This window comes from Ambystoma mexicanum, unplaced genomic scaffold (genome assembly GCF_040938575.1).
Source record: "Ambystoma mexicanum isolate Mex_15411 unplaced genomic scaffold, UKY_AmexF1_1 Mex_scaf20, whole genome shotgun sequence".
Classification (NCBI taxonomy): domain Eukaryota; kingdom Metazoa; phylum Chordata; class Amphibia; order Caudata; family Ambystomatidae; genus Ambystoma; species Ambystoma mexicanum.
In genome coordinates this window covers 990,557-1,007,105 of record NW_027182434.1, presented here as the reverse complement: position 1 = coordinate 1,007,105, position 16,549 = coordinate 990,557, and the positions used below count along the sequence as shown (strand labels likewise).

The 16,549-nt window shown below is 51.7% G+C and overlaps 2 non-coding genes across 2 annotated transcripts; both read left to right on the top strand.

Annotated features, from left to right (window-relative positions):
- The first annotated feature begins 9,609 nt into the window (after positions 1 to 9,609).
- TRNAD-GUC (transfer RNA aspartic acid (anticodon GUC)) lies at positions 9,610 to 9,681 on the top strand. Its single transcript has one exon. It is a non-coding gene; the product is annotated as a tRNA-Asp (tRNA).
- Positions 9,682 to 15,466: 5,785 nt separating this feature from the next.
- On the top strand, positions 15,467 to 15,538 carry TRNAD-GUC (transfer RNA aspartic acid (anticodon GUC)). The gene has a single exon. It is a non-coding gene; the product is annotated as a tRNA-Asp (tRNA).
- Positions 15,539 to 16,549: the final 1,011 nt, after the last annotated feature.

Below are 16,549 nucleotides of genomic sequence, written 5' to 3'. Positions count from 1 at the left end.
CAAGAGCTCCTGGGTTTCGAAGGCTCTTGCAGCAAGCCTTCACAAAGCAGCAGGGAGCGCCGTTCCAGATGGGAAACTTGAGACTGGATGTCCAGAAAAGCAAGACGTCAGAAGCGAAACCTTTTTCCTGCAGGGTGTGGCATACCATCCGCTTGCTCATTGCGACAGAGGTGGCACTAATGAAGGAAGAGGTCAACGTTACGTTCTTCTTTAAAATGCAAGGCCAGGAAAAGTGGCAGCGGTGGGATTTGAACCCACGCCTCCGAAGAGACTGGAGCCTTAATCCAGCGCCTTAGACCGCTCGGCCACGCTACCTCCCTGCTAGTCGCCGAAAGCGGAACTTGACCCGTTGCCCGGCCCGCTTTAGTGCTTTGCCTTTTCTCCTTGGAAAGTCTGGAGACAGGCAGTGGAAGGGCAGGCAAACTGTCAGGTGCGCAGAGGAGGGGAGACCATGAGGCAAGGTGGGAGATGGGGGCAAGAAGTGAGAAAAAAACTAATCGCAAGCTAGGGCAGGATTCGGAAAGTGAAGCCGAAAAGGGGCTTAGCATGCAGCCCAGGGGTTTCTTTGACTGTCCTAAGCCCACAGGGACTTTGCCGTCCTCAGCTCATGAGACTTGAGATGGGTAGCTTGATTTGCTGAGGAAATGCGGGATGACAGATTCAACTCTGGAGTCAAACATAGCCCGGAACTATCGCCTTAAACTGAGTTTTAAGCCTGGTGCCGATAAAAAGAAAGAAATTAGCCTTAGATCGGGCAAGCCGTTTGACGGGGGAAAATGAGACCCCCCTAGGCCAGCTAGGTGGTCGCTGGATGCTGTGCAGACATCAGCAGCTGTTCATTTCATGCCCTCACGTCTCCTCGTTAGTATAGTGGTCAGTATCCCCGCCTGTCACGCGGGAGACCGTCCCCGACGGGGAGGTTAAACCGTTTCTGGATTTTTTTTAGTTCTTGACAAATATTCTTGAAGATTAGGCTGAGTCAAGTAGGGAATGGGTGCCAAGAACTGACTCTTTAAGAAAAAAGCACCGCAACGCTAGTCATCGTACAATATTTGTGCACAATTGCTTACATTAGGCGGCCGGTCCACTTTATTGAGTCCCCCTCAGCACCATTTAGTGCTCCTGTTGTCTGCGAAGTCCAAATTGTAACCCTGAATCAGTTCCTCTTCTGACCCTTTGTATCATGTTACATGACGAGTAATGATCACCTGTTAGCTTTATCCCTAATTATAACTCTCACTCTTTCCCTGCATCTAACCCTAGCTCTAATCCCATCATTAACCTCGGTCCGGGCACACGCGTGAACCCCTACTCTCATCTCAGCCTCTCCTGGTGATACATCACACCTGGGATCGTTTGCTCCCTGTGGGCTGTGGGAAATTTGCTACCAGCACGCCCTGGAAGTGGGGCTCATTCCGCTGCAACGGGAGGTCTTCCCAGGACGCGTCACAGCTCAACGCAAGAGCTCCTGGGTTTCGAAGGCTCTTGCAGCAAGCCTTCACAAAGCAGCAGGGAGCGCCGTTCCAGATGGGAAACTTGAGACTGGATGTCCAGAAAAGCAAGACGTCAGAAGCGAAACCTTTTTCCTGCAGGGTGTGGCATACCATCCGCTTGCTCATTGCGACAGAGGTGGCACTAATGAAGGAAGAGGTCAACGTTACGTTCTTCTTTAAAATGCAAGGCCAGGAAAAGTGGCAGCGGTGGGATTTGAACCCACGCCTCCGAAGAGACTGGAGCCTTAATCCAGCGCCTTAGACCGCTCGGCCACGCTACCTCCCTGCTAGTCGCCGAAAGCGGAACTTGACCCGTTGCCCGGCCCGCTTTAGTGCTTTGCCTTTTCTCCTTGGAAAGTCTGGAGACAGGCAGTGGAAGGGCAGGCAAACTGTCAGGTGCGCAGAGGAGGGGAGACCATGAGGCAAGGTGGGAGATGGGGGCAAGAAGTGAGAAAAAAACTAATCGCAAGCTAGGGCAGGATTCGGAAAGTGAAGCCGAAAAGGGGCTTAGCATGCAGCCCAGGGGTTTCTTTGACTGTCCTAAGCCCACAGGGACTTTGCCGTCCTCAGCTCATGAGACTTGAGATGGGTAGCTTGATTTGCTGAGGAAATGCGGGATGACAGATTCAACTCTGGAGTCAAACATAGCCCGGAACTATCGCCTTAAACTGAGTTTTAAGCCTGGTGCCGATAAAAAGAAAGAAATTAGCCTTAGATCGGGCAAGCCGTTTGACGGGGGAAAATGAGACCCCCCTAGGCCAGCTAGGTGGTCGCTGGATGCTGTGCAGACATCAGCAGCTGTTCATTTCATGCCCTCACGTCTCCTCGTTAGTATAGTGGTCAGTATCCCCGCCTGTCACGCGGGAGACCGTCCCCGACGGGGAGGTTAAACCGTTTCTGGATTTTTTTTAGTTCTTGACAAATATTCTTGAAGATTAGGCTGAGTCAAGTAGGGAATGGGTGCCAAGAACTGACTCTTTAAGAAAAAAGCACCGCAACGCTAGTCATCGTACAATATTTGTGCACAATTGCTTACATTAGGCGGCCGGTCCACTTTATTGAGTCCCCCTCAGCACCATTTAGTGCTCCTGTTGTCTGCGAAGTCCAAATTGTAACCCTGAATCAGTTCCTCTTCTGACCCTTTGTATCATGTTACATGACGAGTAATGATCACCTGTTAGCTTTATCCCTAATTATAACTCTCACTCTTTCCCTGCATCTAACCCTAGCTCTAATCCCATCATTAACCTCGGTCCGGGCACACGCGTGAACCCCTACTCTCATCTCAGCCTCTCCTGGTGATACATCACACCTGGGATCGTTTGCTCCCTGTGGGCTGTGGGAAATTTGCTACCAGCACGCCCTGGAAGTGGGGCTCATTCCGCTGCAACGGGAGGTCTTCCCAGGACGCGTCACAGCTCAACGCAAGAGCTCCTGGGTTTCGAAGGCTCTTGCAGCAAGCCTTCACAAAGCAGCAGGGAGCGCCGTTCCAGATGGGAAACTTGAGACTGGATGTCCAGAAAAGCAAGACGTCAGAAGCGAAACCTTTTTCCTGCAGGGTGTGGCATACCATCCGCTTGCTCATTGCGACAGAGGTGGCACTAATGAAGGAAGAGGTCAACGTTACGTTCTTCTTTAAAATGCAAGGCCAGGAAAAGTGGCAGCGGTGGGATTTGAACCCACGCCTCCGAAGAGACTGGAGCCTTAATCCAGCGCCTTAGACCGCTCGGCCACGCTACCTCCCTGCTAGTCGCCGAAAGCGGAACTTGACCCGTTGCCCGGCCCGCTTTAGTGCTTTGCCTTTTCTCCTTGGAAAGTCTGGAGACAGGCAGTGGAAGGGCAGGCAAACTGTCAGGTGCGCAGAGGAGGGGAGACCATGAGGCAAGGTGGGAGATGGGGGCAAGAAGTGAGAAAAAAACTAATCGCAAGCTAGGGCAGGATTCGGAAAGTGAAGCCGAAAAGGGGCTTAGCATGCAGCCCAGGGGTTTCTTTGACTGTCCTAAGCCCACAGGGACTTTGCCGTCCTCAGCTCATGAGACTTGAGATGGGTAGCTTGATTTGCTGAGGAAATGCGGGATGACAGATTCAACTCTGGAGTCAAACATAGCCCGGAACTATCGCCTTAAACTGAGTTTTAAGCCTGGTGCCGATAAAAAGAAAGAAATTAGCCTTAGATCGGGCAAGCCGTTTGACGGGGGAAAATGAGACCCCCCTAGGCCAGCTAGGTGGTCGCTGGATGCTGTGCAGACATCAGCAGCTGTTCATTTCATGCCCTCACGTCTCCTCGTTAGTATAGTGGTCAGTATCCCCGCCTGTCACGCGGGAGACCGTCCCCGACGGGGAGGTTAAACCGTTTCTGGATTTTTTTTAGTTCTTGACAAATATTCTTGAAGATTAGGCTGAGTCAAGTAGGGAATGGGTGCCAAGAACTGACTCTTTAAGAAAAAAGCACCGCAACGCTAGTCATCGTACAATATTTGTGCACAATTGCTTACATTAGGCGGCCGGTCCACTTTATTGAGTCCCCCTCAGCACCATTTAGTGCTCCTGTTGTCTGCGAAGTCCAAATTGTAACCCTGAATCAGTTCCTCTTCTGACCCTTTGTATCATGTTACATGACGAGTAATGATCACCTGTTAGCTTTATCCCTAATTATAACTCTCACTCTTTCCCTGCATCTAACCCTAGCTCTAATCCCATCATTAACCTCGGTCCGGGCACACGCGTGAACCCCTACTCTCATCTCAGCCTCTCCTGGTGATACATCACACCTGGGATCGTTTGCTCCCTGTGGGCTGTGGGAAATTTGCTACCAGCACGCCCTGGAAGTGGGGCTCATTCCGCTGCAACGGGAGGTCTTCCCAGGACGCGTCACAGCTCAACGCAAGAGCTCCTGGGTTTCGAAGGCTCTTGCAGCAAGCCTTCACAAAGCAGCAGGGAGCGCCGTTCCAGATGGGAAACTTGAGACTGGATGTCCAGAAAAGCAAGACGTCAGAAGCGAAACCTTTTTCCTGCAGGGTGTGGCATACCATCCGCTTGCTCATTGCGACAGAGGTGGCACTAATGAAGGAAGAGGTCAACGTTACGTTCTTCTTTAAAATGCAAGGCCAGGAAAAGTGGCAGCGGTGGGATTTGAACCCACGCCTCCGAAGAGACTGGAGCCTTAATCCAGCGCCTTAGACCGCTCGGCCACGCTACCTCCCTGCTAGTCGCCGAAAGCGGAACTTGACCCGTTGCCCGGCCCGCTTTAGTGCTTTGCCTTTTCTCCTTGGAAAGTCTGGAGACAGGCAGTGGAAGGGCAGGCAAACTGTCAGGTGCGCAGAGGAGGGGAGACCATGAGGCAAGGTGGGAGATGGGGGCAAGAAGTGAGAAAAAAACTAATCGCAAGCTAGGGCAGGATTCGGAAAGTGAAGCCGAAAAGGGGCTTAGCATGCAGCCCAGGGGTTTCTTTGACTGTCCTAAGCCCACAGGGACTTTGCCGTCCTCAGCTCATGAGACTTGAGATGGGTAGCTTGATTTGCTGAGGAAATGCGGGATGACAGATTCAACTCTGGAGTCAAACATAGCCCGGAACTATCGCCTTAAACTGAGTTTTAAGCCTGGTGCCGATAAAAAGAAAGAAATTAGCCTTAGATCGGGCAAGCCGTTTGACGGGGGAAAATGAGACCCCCCTAGGCCAGCTAGGTGGTCGCTGGATGCTGTGCAGACATCAGCAGCTGTTCATTTCATGCCCTCACGTCTCCTCGTTAGTATAGTGGTCAGTATCCCCGCCTGTCACGCGGGAGACCGTCCCCGACGGGGAGGTTAAACCGTTTCTGGATTTTTTTTAGTTCTTGACAAATATTCTTGAAGATTAGGCTGAGTCAAGTAGGGAATGGGTGCCAAGAACTGACTCTTTAAGAAAAAAGCACCGCAACGCTAGTCATCGTACAATATTTGTGCACAATTGCTTACATTAGGCGGCCGGTCCACTTTATTGAGTCCCCCTCAGCACCATTTAGTGCTCCTGTTGTCTGCGAAGTCCAAATTGTAACCCTGAATCAGTTCCTCTTCTGACCCTTTGTATCATGTTACATGACGAGTAATGATCACCTGTTAGCTTTATCCCTAATTATAACTCTCACTCTTTCCCTGCATCTAACCCTAGCTCTAATCCCATCATTAACCTCGGTCCGGGCACACGCGTGAACCCCTACTCTCATCTCAGCCTCTCCTGGTGATACATCACACCTGGGATCGTTTGCTCCCTGTGGGCTGTGGGAAATTTGCTACCAGCACGCCCTGGAAGTGGGGCTCATTCCGCTGCAACGGGAGGTCTTCCCAGGACGCGTCACAGCTCAACGCAAGAGCTCCTGGGTTTCGAAGGCTCTTGCAGCAAGCCTTCACAAAGCAGCAGGGAGCGCCGTTCCAGATGGGAAACTTGAGACTGGATGTCCAGAAAAGCAAGACGTCAGAAGCGAAACCTTTTTCCTGCAGGGTGTGGCATACCATCCGCTTGCTCATTGCGACAGAGGTGGCACTAATGAAGGAAGAGGTCAACGTTACGTTCTTCTTTAAAATGCAAGGCCAGGAAAAGTGGCAGCGGTGGGATTTGAACCCACGCCTCCGAAGAGACTGGAGCCTTAATCCAGCGCCTTAGACCGCTCGGCCACGCTACCTCCCTGCTAGTCGCCGAAAGCGGAACTTGACCCGTTGCCCGGCCCGCTTTAGTGCTTTGCCTTTTCTCCTTGGAAAGTCTGGAGACAGGCAGTGGAAGGGCAGGCAAACTGTCAGGTGCGCAGAGGAGGGGAGACCATGAGGCAAGGTGGGAGATGGGGGCAAGAAGTGAGAAAAAAACTAATCGCAAGCTAGGGCAGGATTCGGAAAGTGAAGCCGAAAAGGGGCTTAGCATGCAGCCCAGGGGTTTCTTTGACTGTCCTAAGCCCACAGGGACTTTGCCGTCCTCAGCTCATGAGACTTGAGATGGGTAGCTTGATTTGCTGAGGAAATGCGGGATGACAGATTCAACTCTGGAGTCAAACATAGCCCGGAACTATCGCCTTAAACTGAGTTTTAAGCCTGGTGCCGATAAAAAGAAAGAAATTAGCCTTAGATCGGGCAAGCCGTTTGACGGGGGAAAATGAGACCCCCCTAGGCCAGCTAGGTGGTCGCTGGATGCTGTGCAGACATCAGCAGCTGTTCATTTCATGCCCTCACGTCTCCTCGTTAGTATAGTGGTCAGTATCCCCGCCTGTCACGCGGGAGACCGTCCCCGACGGGGAGGTTAAACCGTTTCTGGATTTTTTTTAGTTCTTGACAAATATTCTTGAAGATTAGGCTGAGTCAAGTAGGGAATGGGTGCCAAGAACTGACTCTTTAAGAAAAAAGCACCGGCAACGCTAGTCATCGTACAATATTTGTGCACAATTGCTTACATTAGGCGGCCGGTCCACTTTATTGAGTCCCCCTCAGCACCATTTAGTGCTCCTGTTGTCTGCGAAGTCCAAATTGTAACCCTGAATCAGTTCCTCTTCTGACCCTTTGTATCATGTTACATGACGAGTAATGATCACCTGTTAGCTTTATCCCTAATTATAACTCTCACTCTTTCCCTGCATCTAACCCTAGCTCTAATCCCATCATTAACCTCGGTCCGGGCACACGCGTGAACCCCTACTCTCATCTCAGCCTCTCCTGGTGATACATCACACCTGGGATCGTTTGCTCCCTGTGGGCTGTGGGAAATTTGCTACCAGCACGCCCTGGAAGTGGGGCTCATTCCGCTGCAACGGGAGGTCTTCCCAGGACGCGTCACAGCTCAACGCAAGAGCTCCTGGGTTTCGAAGGCTCTTGCAGCAAGCCTTCACAAAGCAGCAGGGAGCGCCGTTCCAGATGGGAAACTTGAGACTGGATGTCCAGAAAAGCAAGACGTCAGAAGCGAAACCTTTTTCCTGCAGGGTGTGGCATACCATCCGCTTGCTCATTGCGACAGAGGTGGCACTAATGAAGGAAGAGGTCAACGTTACGTTCTTCTTTAAAATGCAAGGCCAGGAAAAGTGGCAGCGGTGGGATTTGAACCCACGCCTCCGAAGAGACTGGAGCCTTAATCCAGCGCCTTAGACCGCTCGGCCACGCTACCTCCCTGCTAGTCGCCGAAAGCGGAACTTGACCCGTTGCCCGGCCCGCTTTAGTGCTTTGCCTTTTCTCCTTGGAAAGTCTGGAGACAGGCAGTGGAAGGGCAGGCAAACTGTCAGGTGCGCAGAGGAGGGGAGACCATGAGGCAAGGTGGGAGATGGGGGCAAGAAGTGAGAAAAAAACTAATCGCAAGCTAGGGCAGGATTCGGAAAGTGAAGCCGAAAAGGGGCTTAGCATGCAGCCCAGGGGTTTCTTTGACTGTCCTAAGCCCACAGGGACTTTGCCGTCCTCAGCTCATGAGACTTGAGATGGGTAGCTTGATTTGCTGAGGAAATGCGGGATGACAGATTCAACTCTGGAGTCAAACATAGCCCGGAACTATCGCCTTAAACTGAGTTTTAAGCCTGGTGCCGATAAAAAGAAAGAAATTAGCCTTAGATCGGGCAAGCCGTTTGACGGGGGAAAATGAGACCCCCTAGGCCAGCTAGGTGGTCGCTGGATGCTGTGCAGACATCAGCAGCTGTTCATTTCATGCCCTCACGTCTCCTCGTTAGTATAGTGGTCAGTATCCCCGCCAGACCGGGGTTCAATTCCCCGACGGGGAGGTTAAACCTTTTCTGGATTTTTTTTAGTTCTTGACAAATATTCTTGAAGATTAGGCTGAGTCAAGTAGGGAATGGGTGCCAAGAACTGACTCTTTAAGAAAAAAGCACCGGCAACGCTAGTCATCGTACAATATTTGTGCACAATTGCTTACATTAGGCGGCCGGTCCACTTTATTGAGTCCCCCTCAGCACCATTTAGTGCTCCTGTTGTCTGCGAAGTCCAAATTGTAACCCTGAATCAGTTCCTCTTCTGACCCTTTGTATCATGTTACATGACGAGTAATGATCACCTGTTAGCTTTATCCCTAATTATAACTCTCACTCTTTCCCTGCATCTAACCCTAGCTCTAATCCCATCATTAACCTCGGTCCGGGCACACGCGTGAACCCCTACTCTCATCTCAGCCTCTCCTGGTGATACATCACACCTGGGATCGTTTGCTCCCTGTGGGCTGTGGGAAATTTGCTACCAGCACGCCCTGGAAGTGGGGCTCATTCCGCTGCAACGGGAGGTCTTCCCAGGACGCGTCACAGCTCAACGCAAGAGCTCCTGGGTTTCGAAGGCTCTTGCAGCAAGCCTTCACAAAGCAGCAGGGAGCGCCGTTCCAGATGGGAAACTTGAGACTGGATGTCCAGAAAAGCAAGACGTCAGAAGCGAAACCTTTTTCCTGCAGGGTGTGGCATACCATCCGCTTGCTCATTGCGACAGAGGTGGCACTAATGAAGGAAGAGGTCAACGTTACGTTCTTCTTTAAAATGCAAGGCCAGGAAAAGTGGCAGCGGTGGGATTTGAACCCACGCCTCCGAAGAGACTGGAGCCTTAATCCAGCTCCTTAGACCGCTCGGCCACGCTACCTCCCTGCTAGTCGCCGAAAGCGGAACTTGACCCGTTGCCCGGCCCGCTTTAGTGCTTTGCCTTTTCTCCTTGTAAAGTCTGGAGACAGGCAGTGGAAGGGCAGGCAAACTGTCAGGTGCGCAGAGGAGGGGAGACCATGAGGCAAGGTGGGAGATGGGGGCAAGAAGTGAGAAAAAAACTAATCGCAAGCTAGGGCAGGATTCGGAAAGTGAAGCCGAAAAGGGGCTTAACATGCAGCCCAGGGGTTTCTTTGACTGTCCTAAGCCCACAGGGACTTTGCCGTCCTCAGCTCATGAGACTTGAGATGGGTAGCTTGATTTGCTGAGGAAATGCGGGATGACAGATTCAACTCTGGAGTCAAACATAGCCCGGAACTATCGCCTTAAACTGAGTTTTAAGCCTGGTGCCGATAAAAAGAAAGAAATTAGCCTTAGATCGGGCAAGCCGTTTGACGGGGGAAAATGAGACCCCCCTAGGCCAGCTAGGTGGTCGCTGGATGCTGTGCAGACATCAGCAGCTGTTCATTTCATGCCCTCACGTCTCCTCGTTAGTATAGTGGTCAGTATCCCCGCCTGTCACGCGGGAGACCGGGGTTCAATTCCCCGACGGGGAGGTTAAACCGTTTCTGGATTTTTTTTAGTTCTTGACAAATATTCTTGAAGATTAGGCTGAGTCAAGTAGGGAATGGGTGCCAAGAACTGACTCTTTAAGAAAAAAGCACCGGCAACGCTAGTCATCGTACAATATTTGTGCACAATTGCTTACATTAGGCGGCCGGTCCACTTTATTGAGTCCCCCTCAGCACCATTTAGTGCTCCTGTTGTCTGCGAAGTCCAAATTGTAACCCTGAATCAGTTCCTCTTCTGACCCTTTGTATCATGTTACATGACGAGTAATGATCACCTGTTAGCTTTATCCCTAATTATAACTCTCACTCTTTCCCTGCATCTAACCCTAGCTCTAATCCCATCATTAACCTCGGTCCGGGCACACGCGTGAACCCCTACTCTCATCTCAGCCTCTCCTGGTGATACATCACACCTGGGATCGTTTGCTCCCTGTGGGCTGTGGGAAATTTGCTACCAGCACGCCCTGGAAGTGGGGCTCATTCCGCTGCAACGGGAGGTCTTCCCAGGACGCGTCACAGCTCAACGCAAGAGCTCCTGGGTTTCGAAGGCTCTTGCAGCAAGCCTTCACAAAGCAGCAGGGAGCGCCGTTCCAGATGGGAAACTTGAGACTGGATGTCCAGAAAAGCAAGACGTCAGAAGCGAAACCTTTTTCCTGCAGGGTGTGGCATACCATCCGCTTGCTCATTGCGACAGAGGTGGCACTAATGAAGGAAGAGGTCAACGTTACGTTCTTCTTTAAAATGCAAGGCCAGGAAAAGTGGCAGCGGTGGGATTTGAACCCACGCCTCCGAAGAGACTGGAGCCTTAATCCAGCGCCTTAGACCGCTCGGCCACGCTACCTCCCTGCTAGTCGCCGAAAGCGGAACTTGACCCGTTGCCCGGCCCGCTTTAGTGCTTTGCCTTTTCTCCTTGGAAAGTCTGGAGACAGGCAGTGGAAGGGCAGGCAAACTGTCAGGTGCGCAGAGGAGGGGAGACCATGAGGCAAGGTGGGAGATGGGGGCAAGAAGTGAGAAAAAAACTAATCGCAAGCTAGGGCAGGATTCGGAAAGTGAAGCCGAAAAGGGGCTTAGCATGCAGCCCAGGGGTTTCTTTGACTGTCCTAAGCCCACAGGGACTTTGCCGTCCTCAGCTCATGAGACTTGAGATGGGTAGCTTGATTTGCTGAGGAAATGCGGGATGACAGATTCAACTCTGGAGTCAAACATAGCCCGGAACTATCGCCTTAAACTGAGTTTTAAGCCTGGTGCCGATAAAAAGAAAGAAATTAGCCTTAGATCGGGCAAGCCGTTTGACGGGGGAAAATGAGACCCCCCTAGGCCAGCTAGGTGGTCGCTGGATGCTGTGCAGACATCAGCAGCTGTTCATTTCATGCCCTCACGTCTCCTCGTTAGTATAGTGGTCAGTATCCCCGCCTGTCACGCGGGAGACCGTCCCCGACGGGGAGGTTAAACCGTTTCTGGATTTTTTTTAGTTCTTGACAAATATTCTTGAAGATTAGGCTGAGTCAAGTAGGGAATGGGTGCCAAGAACTGACTCTTTAAGAAAAAAGCACCGCAACGCTAGTCATCGTACAATATTTGTGCACAATTGCTTACATTAGGCGGCCGGTCCACTTTATTGAGTCCCCCTCAGCACCATTTAGTGCTCCTGTTGTCTGCGAAGTCCAAATTGTAACCCTGAATCAGTTCCTCTTCTGACCCTTTGTATCATGTTACATGACGAGTAATGATCACCTGTTAGCTTTATCCCTAATTATAACTCTCACTCTTTCCCTGCATCTAACCCTAGCTCTAATCCCATCATTAACCTCGGTCCGGGCACACGCGTGAACCCCTACTCTCATCTCAGCCTCTCCTGGTGATACATCACACCTGGGATCGTTTGCTCCCTGTGGGCTGTGGGAAATTTGCTACCAGCACGCCCTGGAAGTGGGGCTCATTCCGCTGCAACGGGAGGTCTTCCCAGGACGCGTCACAGCTCAACGCAAGAGCTCCTGGGTTTCGAAGGCTCTTGCAGCAAGCCTTCACAAAGCAGCAGGGAGCGCCGTTCCAGATGGGAAACTTGAGACTGGATGTCCAGAAAAGCAAGACGTCAGAAGCGAAACCTTTTTCCTGCAGGGTGTGGCATACCATCCGCTTGCTCATTGCGACAGAGGTGGCACTAATGAAGGAAGAGGTCAACGTTACGTTCTTCTTTAAAATGCAAGGCCAGGAAAAGTGGCAGCGGTGGGATTTGAACCCACGCCTCCGAAGAGACTGGAGCCTTAATCCAGCGCCTTAGACCGCTCGGCCACGCTACCTCCCTGCTAGTCGCCGAAAGCGGAACTTGACCCGTTGCCCGGCCCGCTTTAGTGCTTTGCCTTTTCTCCTTGGAAAGTCTGGAGACAGGCAGTGGAAGGGCAGGCAAACTGTCAGGTGCGCAGAGGAGGGGAGACCATGAGGCAAGGTGGGAGATGGGGGCAAGAAGTGAGAAAAAAACTAATCGCAAGCTAGGGCAGGATTCGGAAAGTGAAGCCGAAAAGGGGCTTAGCATGCAGCCCAGGGGTTTCTTTGACTGTCCTAAGCCCACAGGGACTTTGCCGTCCTCAGCTCATGAGACTTGAGATGGGTAGCTTGATTTGCTGAGGAAATGCGGGATGACAGATTCAACTCTGGAGTCAAACATAGCCCGGAACTATCGCCTTAAACTGAGTTTTAAGCCTGGTGCCGATAAAAAGAAAGAAATTAGCCTTAGATCGGGCAAGCCGTTTGACGGGGGAAAATGAGACCCCCCTAGGCCAGCTAGGTGGTCGCTGGATGCTGTGCAGACATCAGCAGCTGTTCATTTCATGCCCTCACGTCTCCTCGTTAGTATAGCGGTCAGTATCCCCGCCTGTCACGCGGGAGACCGGGGTTCAATTCCCCGACGGGGAGGTTAAACCGTTTCTGGATTTTTTTTAGTTCTTGACAAATATTCTTGAAGATTAGGCTGAGTCAAGTAGGGAATGGGTGCCAAGAACTGACTCTTTAAGAAAAAAGCACCGGCAACGCTAGTCATCGTACAATATTTGTGCACAATTGCTTACATTAGGCGGCCGGTCCACTTTATTGAGTCCCCCTGAGCACCATTTAGTGCTCCTGTTGTCTGCGAAGTCCAAATTGTAACCCTGAATCAGTTCCTCTTCTGACCCTTTGTATCATGTTACATGACGAGTAATGATCACCTGTTAGCTTTATCCCTAATTATAACTCTCACTCTTTCCCTGCATCTAACCCTAGCTCTAATCCCATCATTAACCTCGGTCCGGGCACACGCGTGAACCCCTACTCTCATCTCAGCCTCTCCTGGTGATACATCACACCTGGGATCGTTTGCTCCCTGTGGGCTGTGGGAAATTTGCTACCAGCACGCCCTGGAAGTGGGGCTCATTCCGCTGCAACGGGAGGTCTTCCCAGGACGCGTCACAGCTCAACGCAAGAGCTCCTGGGTTTCGAAGGCTCTTGCAGCAAGCCTTCACAAAGCAGCAGGGAGCGCCGTTCCAGATGGGAAACTTGAGACTGGATGTCCAGAAAAGCAAGACGTCAGAAGCGAAACCTTTTTCCTGCAGGGTGTGGCATACCATCCGCTTGCTCATTGCGACAGAGGTGGCACTAATGAAGGAAGAGGTCAACGTTACGTTCTTCTTTAAAATGCAAGGCCAGGAAAAGTGGCAGCGGTGGGATTTGAACCCACGCCTCCGAAGAGACTGGAGCCTTAATCCAGCGCCTTAGACCGCTCGGCCACGCTACCTCCCTGCTAGTCGCCGAAAGCGGAACTTGACCCGTTGCCCGGCCCGCTTTAGTGCTTTGCCTTTTCTCCTTGGAAAGTCTGGAGACAGGCAGTGGAAGGGCAGGCAAACTGTCAGGTGCGCAGAGGAGGGGAGACCATGAGGCAAGGTGGGAGATGGGGGCAAGAAGTGAGAAAAAAACTAATCGCAAGCTAGGGCAGGATTCGGAAAGTGAAGCCGAAAAGGGGCTTAGCATGCAGCCCAGGGGTTTCTTTGACTGTCCTAAGCCCACAGGGACTTTGCCGTCCTCAGCTCATGAGACTTGAGATGGGTAGCTTGATTTGCTGAGGAAATGCGGGATGACAGATTCAACTCTGGAGTCAAACATAGCCCGGAACTATCGCCTTAAACTGAGTTTTAAGCCTGGTGCCGATAAAAAGAAAGAAATTAGCCTTAGATCGGGCAAGCCGTTTGACGGGGGAAAATGAGACCCCCCTAGGCCAGCTAGGTGGTCGCTGGATGCTGTGCAGACATCAGCAGCTGTTCATTTCATGCCCTCACGTCTCCTCGTTAGTATAGTGGTCAGTATCCCCGCCTGTCACGCGGGAGACCGTCCCCGACGGGGAGGTTAAACCGTTTCTGGATTTTTTTTAGTTCTTGACAAATATTCTTGAAGATTAGGCTGAGTCAAGTAGGGAATGGGTGCCAAGAACTGACTCTTTAAGAAAAAAGCACCGGCAACGCTAGTCATCGTACAATATTTGTGCACAATTGCTTACATTAGGCGGCCGGTCCACTTTATTGAGTCCCCCTCAGCACCATTTAGTGCTCCTGTTGTCTGCGAAGTCCAAATTGTAACCCTGAATCAGTTCCTCTTCTGACCCTTTGTATCATGTTACATGACGAGTAATGATCACCTGTTAGCTTTATCCCTAATTATAACTCTCACTCTTTCCCTGCATCTAACCCTAGCTCTAATCCCATCATTAACCTCGGTCCGGGCACACGCGTGAACCCCTACTCTCATCTCAGCCTCTCCTGGTGATACATCACACCTGGGATCGTTTGCTCCCTGTGGGCTGTGGGAAATTTGCTACCAGCACGCCCTGGAAGTGGGGCTCATTCCGCTGCAACGGGAGGTCTTCCCAGGACGCGTCACAGCTCAACGCAAGAGCTCCTGGGTTTCGAAGGCTCTTGCAGCAAGCCTTCACAAAGCAGCAGGGAGCGCCGTTCCAGATGGGAAACTTGAGACTGGATGTCCAGAAAAGCAAGACGTCAGAAGCGAAACCTTTTTCCTGCAGGGTGTGGCATACCATCCGCTTGCTCATTGCGACAGAGGTGGCACTAATGAAGGAAGAGGTCAACGTTACGTTCTTCTTTAAAATGCAAGGCCAGGAAAAGTGGCAGCGGTGGGATTTGAACCCACGCCTCCGAAGAGACTGGAGCCTTAATCCAGCGCCTTAGACCGCTCGGCCACGCTACCTCCCTGCTAGTCGCCGAAAGCGGAACTTGACCCGTTGCCCGGCCCGCTTTAGTGCTTTGCCTTTTCTCCTTGGAAAGTCTGGAGACAGGCAGTGGAAGGGCAGGCAAACTGTCAGGTGCGCAGAGGAGGGGAGACCATGAGGCAAGGTGGGAGATGGGGGCAAGAAGTGAGAAAAAAACTAATCGCAAGCTAGGGCAGGATTCGGAAAGTGAAGCCGAAAAGGGGCTTAGCATGCAGCCCAGGGGTTTCTTTGACTGTCCTAAGCCCACAGGGACTTTGCCGTCCTCAGCTCATGAGACTTGAGATGGGTAGCTTGATTTGCTGAGGAAATGCGGGATGACAGATTCAACTCTGGAGTCAAACATAGCCCGGAACTATCGCCTTAAACTGAGTTTTAAGCCTGGTGCCGATAAAAAGAAAGAAATTAGCCTTAGATCGGGCAAGCCGTTTGACGGGGGAAAATGAGACCCCCCTAGGCCAGCTAGGTGGTCGCTGGATGCTGTGCAGACATCAGCAGCTGTTCATTTCATGCCCTCACGTCTCCTCGTTAGTATAGTGGTCAGTATCCCCGCCTGTCACGCGGGAGACCGGGGTTCAATTCCCCGACGGGGAGGTTAAACCTTTTCTGGATTTTTTTTAGTTCTTGACAAATATTCTTGAAGATTAGGCTGAGTCAAGTAGGGAATGGGTGCCAAGAACTGACTCTTTAAGAAAAAAGCACCGGCAACGCTAGTCATCGTACAATATTTGTGCACAATTGCTTACATTAGGCGGCCGGTCCACTTTATTGAGTCCCCCTCAGCACCATTTAGTGCTCCTGTTGTCTGCGAAGTCCAAATTGTAACCCTGAATCAGTTCCTCTTCTGACCCTTTGTATCATGTTACATGACGAGTAATGATCACCTGTTAGCTTTATCCCTAATTATAACTCTCACTCTTTCCCTGCATCTAACCCTAGCTCTAATCCCATCATTAACCTCGGTCCGGGCACACGCGTGAACCCCTACTCTCATCTCAGCCTCTCCTGGTGATACATCACACCTGGGATCGTTTGCTCCCTGTGGGCTGTGGGAAATTTGCTACCAGCACGCCCTGGAAGTGGGGCTCATTCCGCTGCAACGGGAGGTCTTCCCAGGACGCGTCACAGCTCAACGCAAGAGCTCCTGGGTTTCGAAGGCTCTTGCAGCAAGCCTTCACAAAGCAGCAGGGAGCGCCGTTCCAGATGGGAAACTTGAGACTGGATGTCCAGAAAAGCAAGACGTCAGAAGCGAAACCTTTTTCCTGCAGGGTGTGGCATACCATCCGCTTGCTCATTGCGACAGAGGTGGCACTAATGAAGGAAGAGGTCAACGTTACGTTCTTCTTTAAAATGCAAGGCCAGGAAAAGTGGCAGCGGTGGGATTTGAACCCACGCCTCCGAAGAGACTGGAGCCTTAATCCAGCGCCTTAGACCGCTCGGCCACGCTACCTCCCTGCTAGTCGCCGAAAGCGGAACTTGACCCGTTGCCCGGCCCGCTTTAGTGCTTTGCCTTTTCTCCTTGGAAAGTCTGGAGACAGGCAGTGGAAGGGCAGGCAAACTGTCAGGTGCGCAGAGGAGGGGAGACCATGAGGCAAGGTGGGAGAT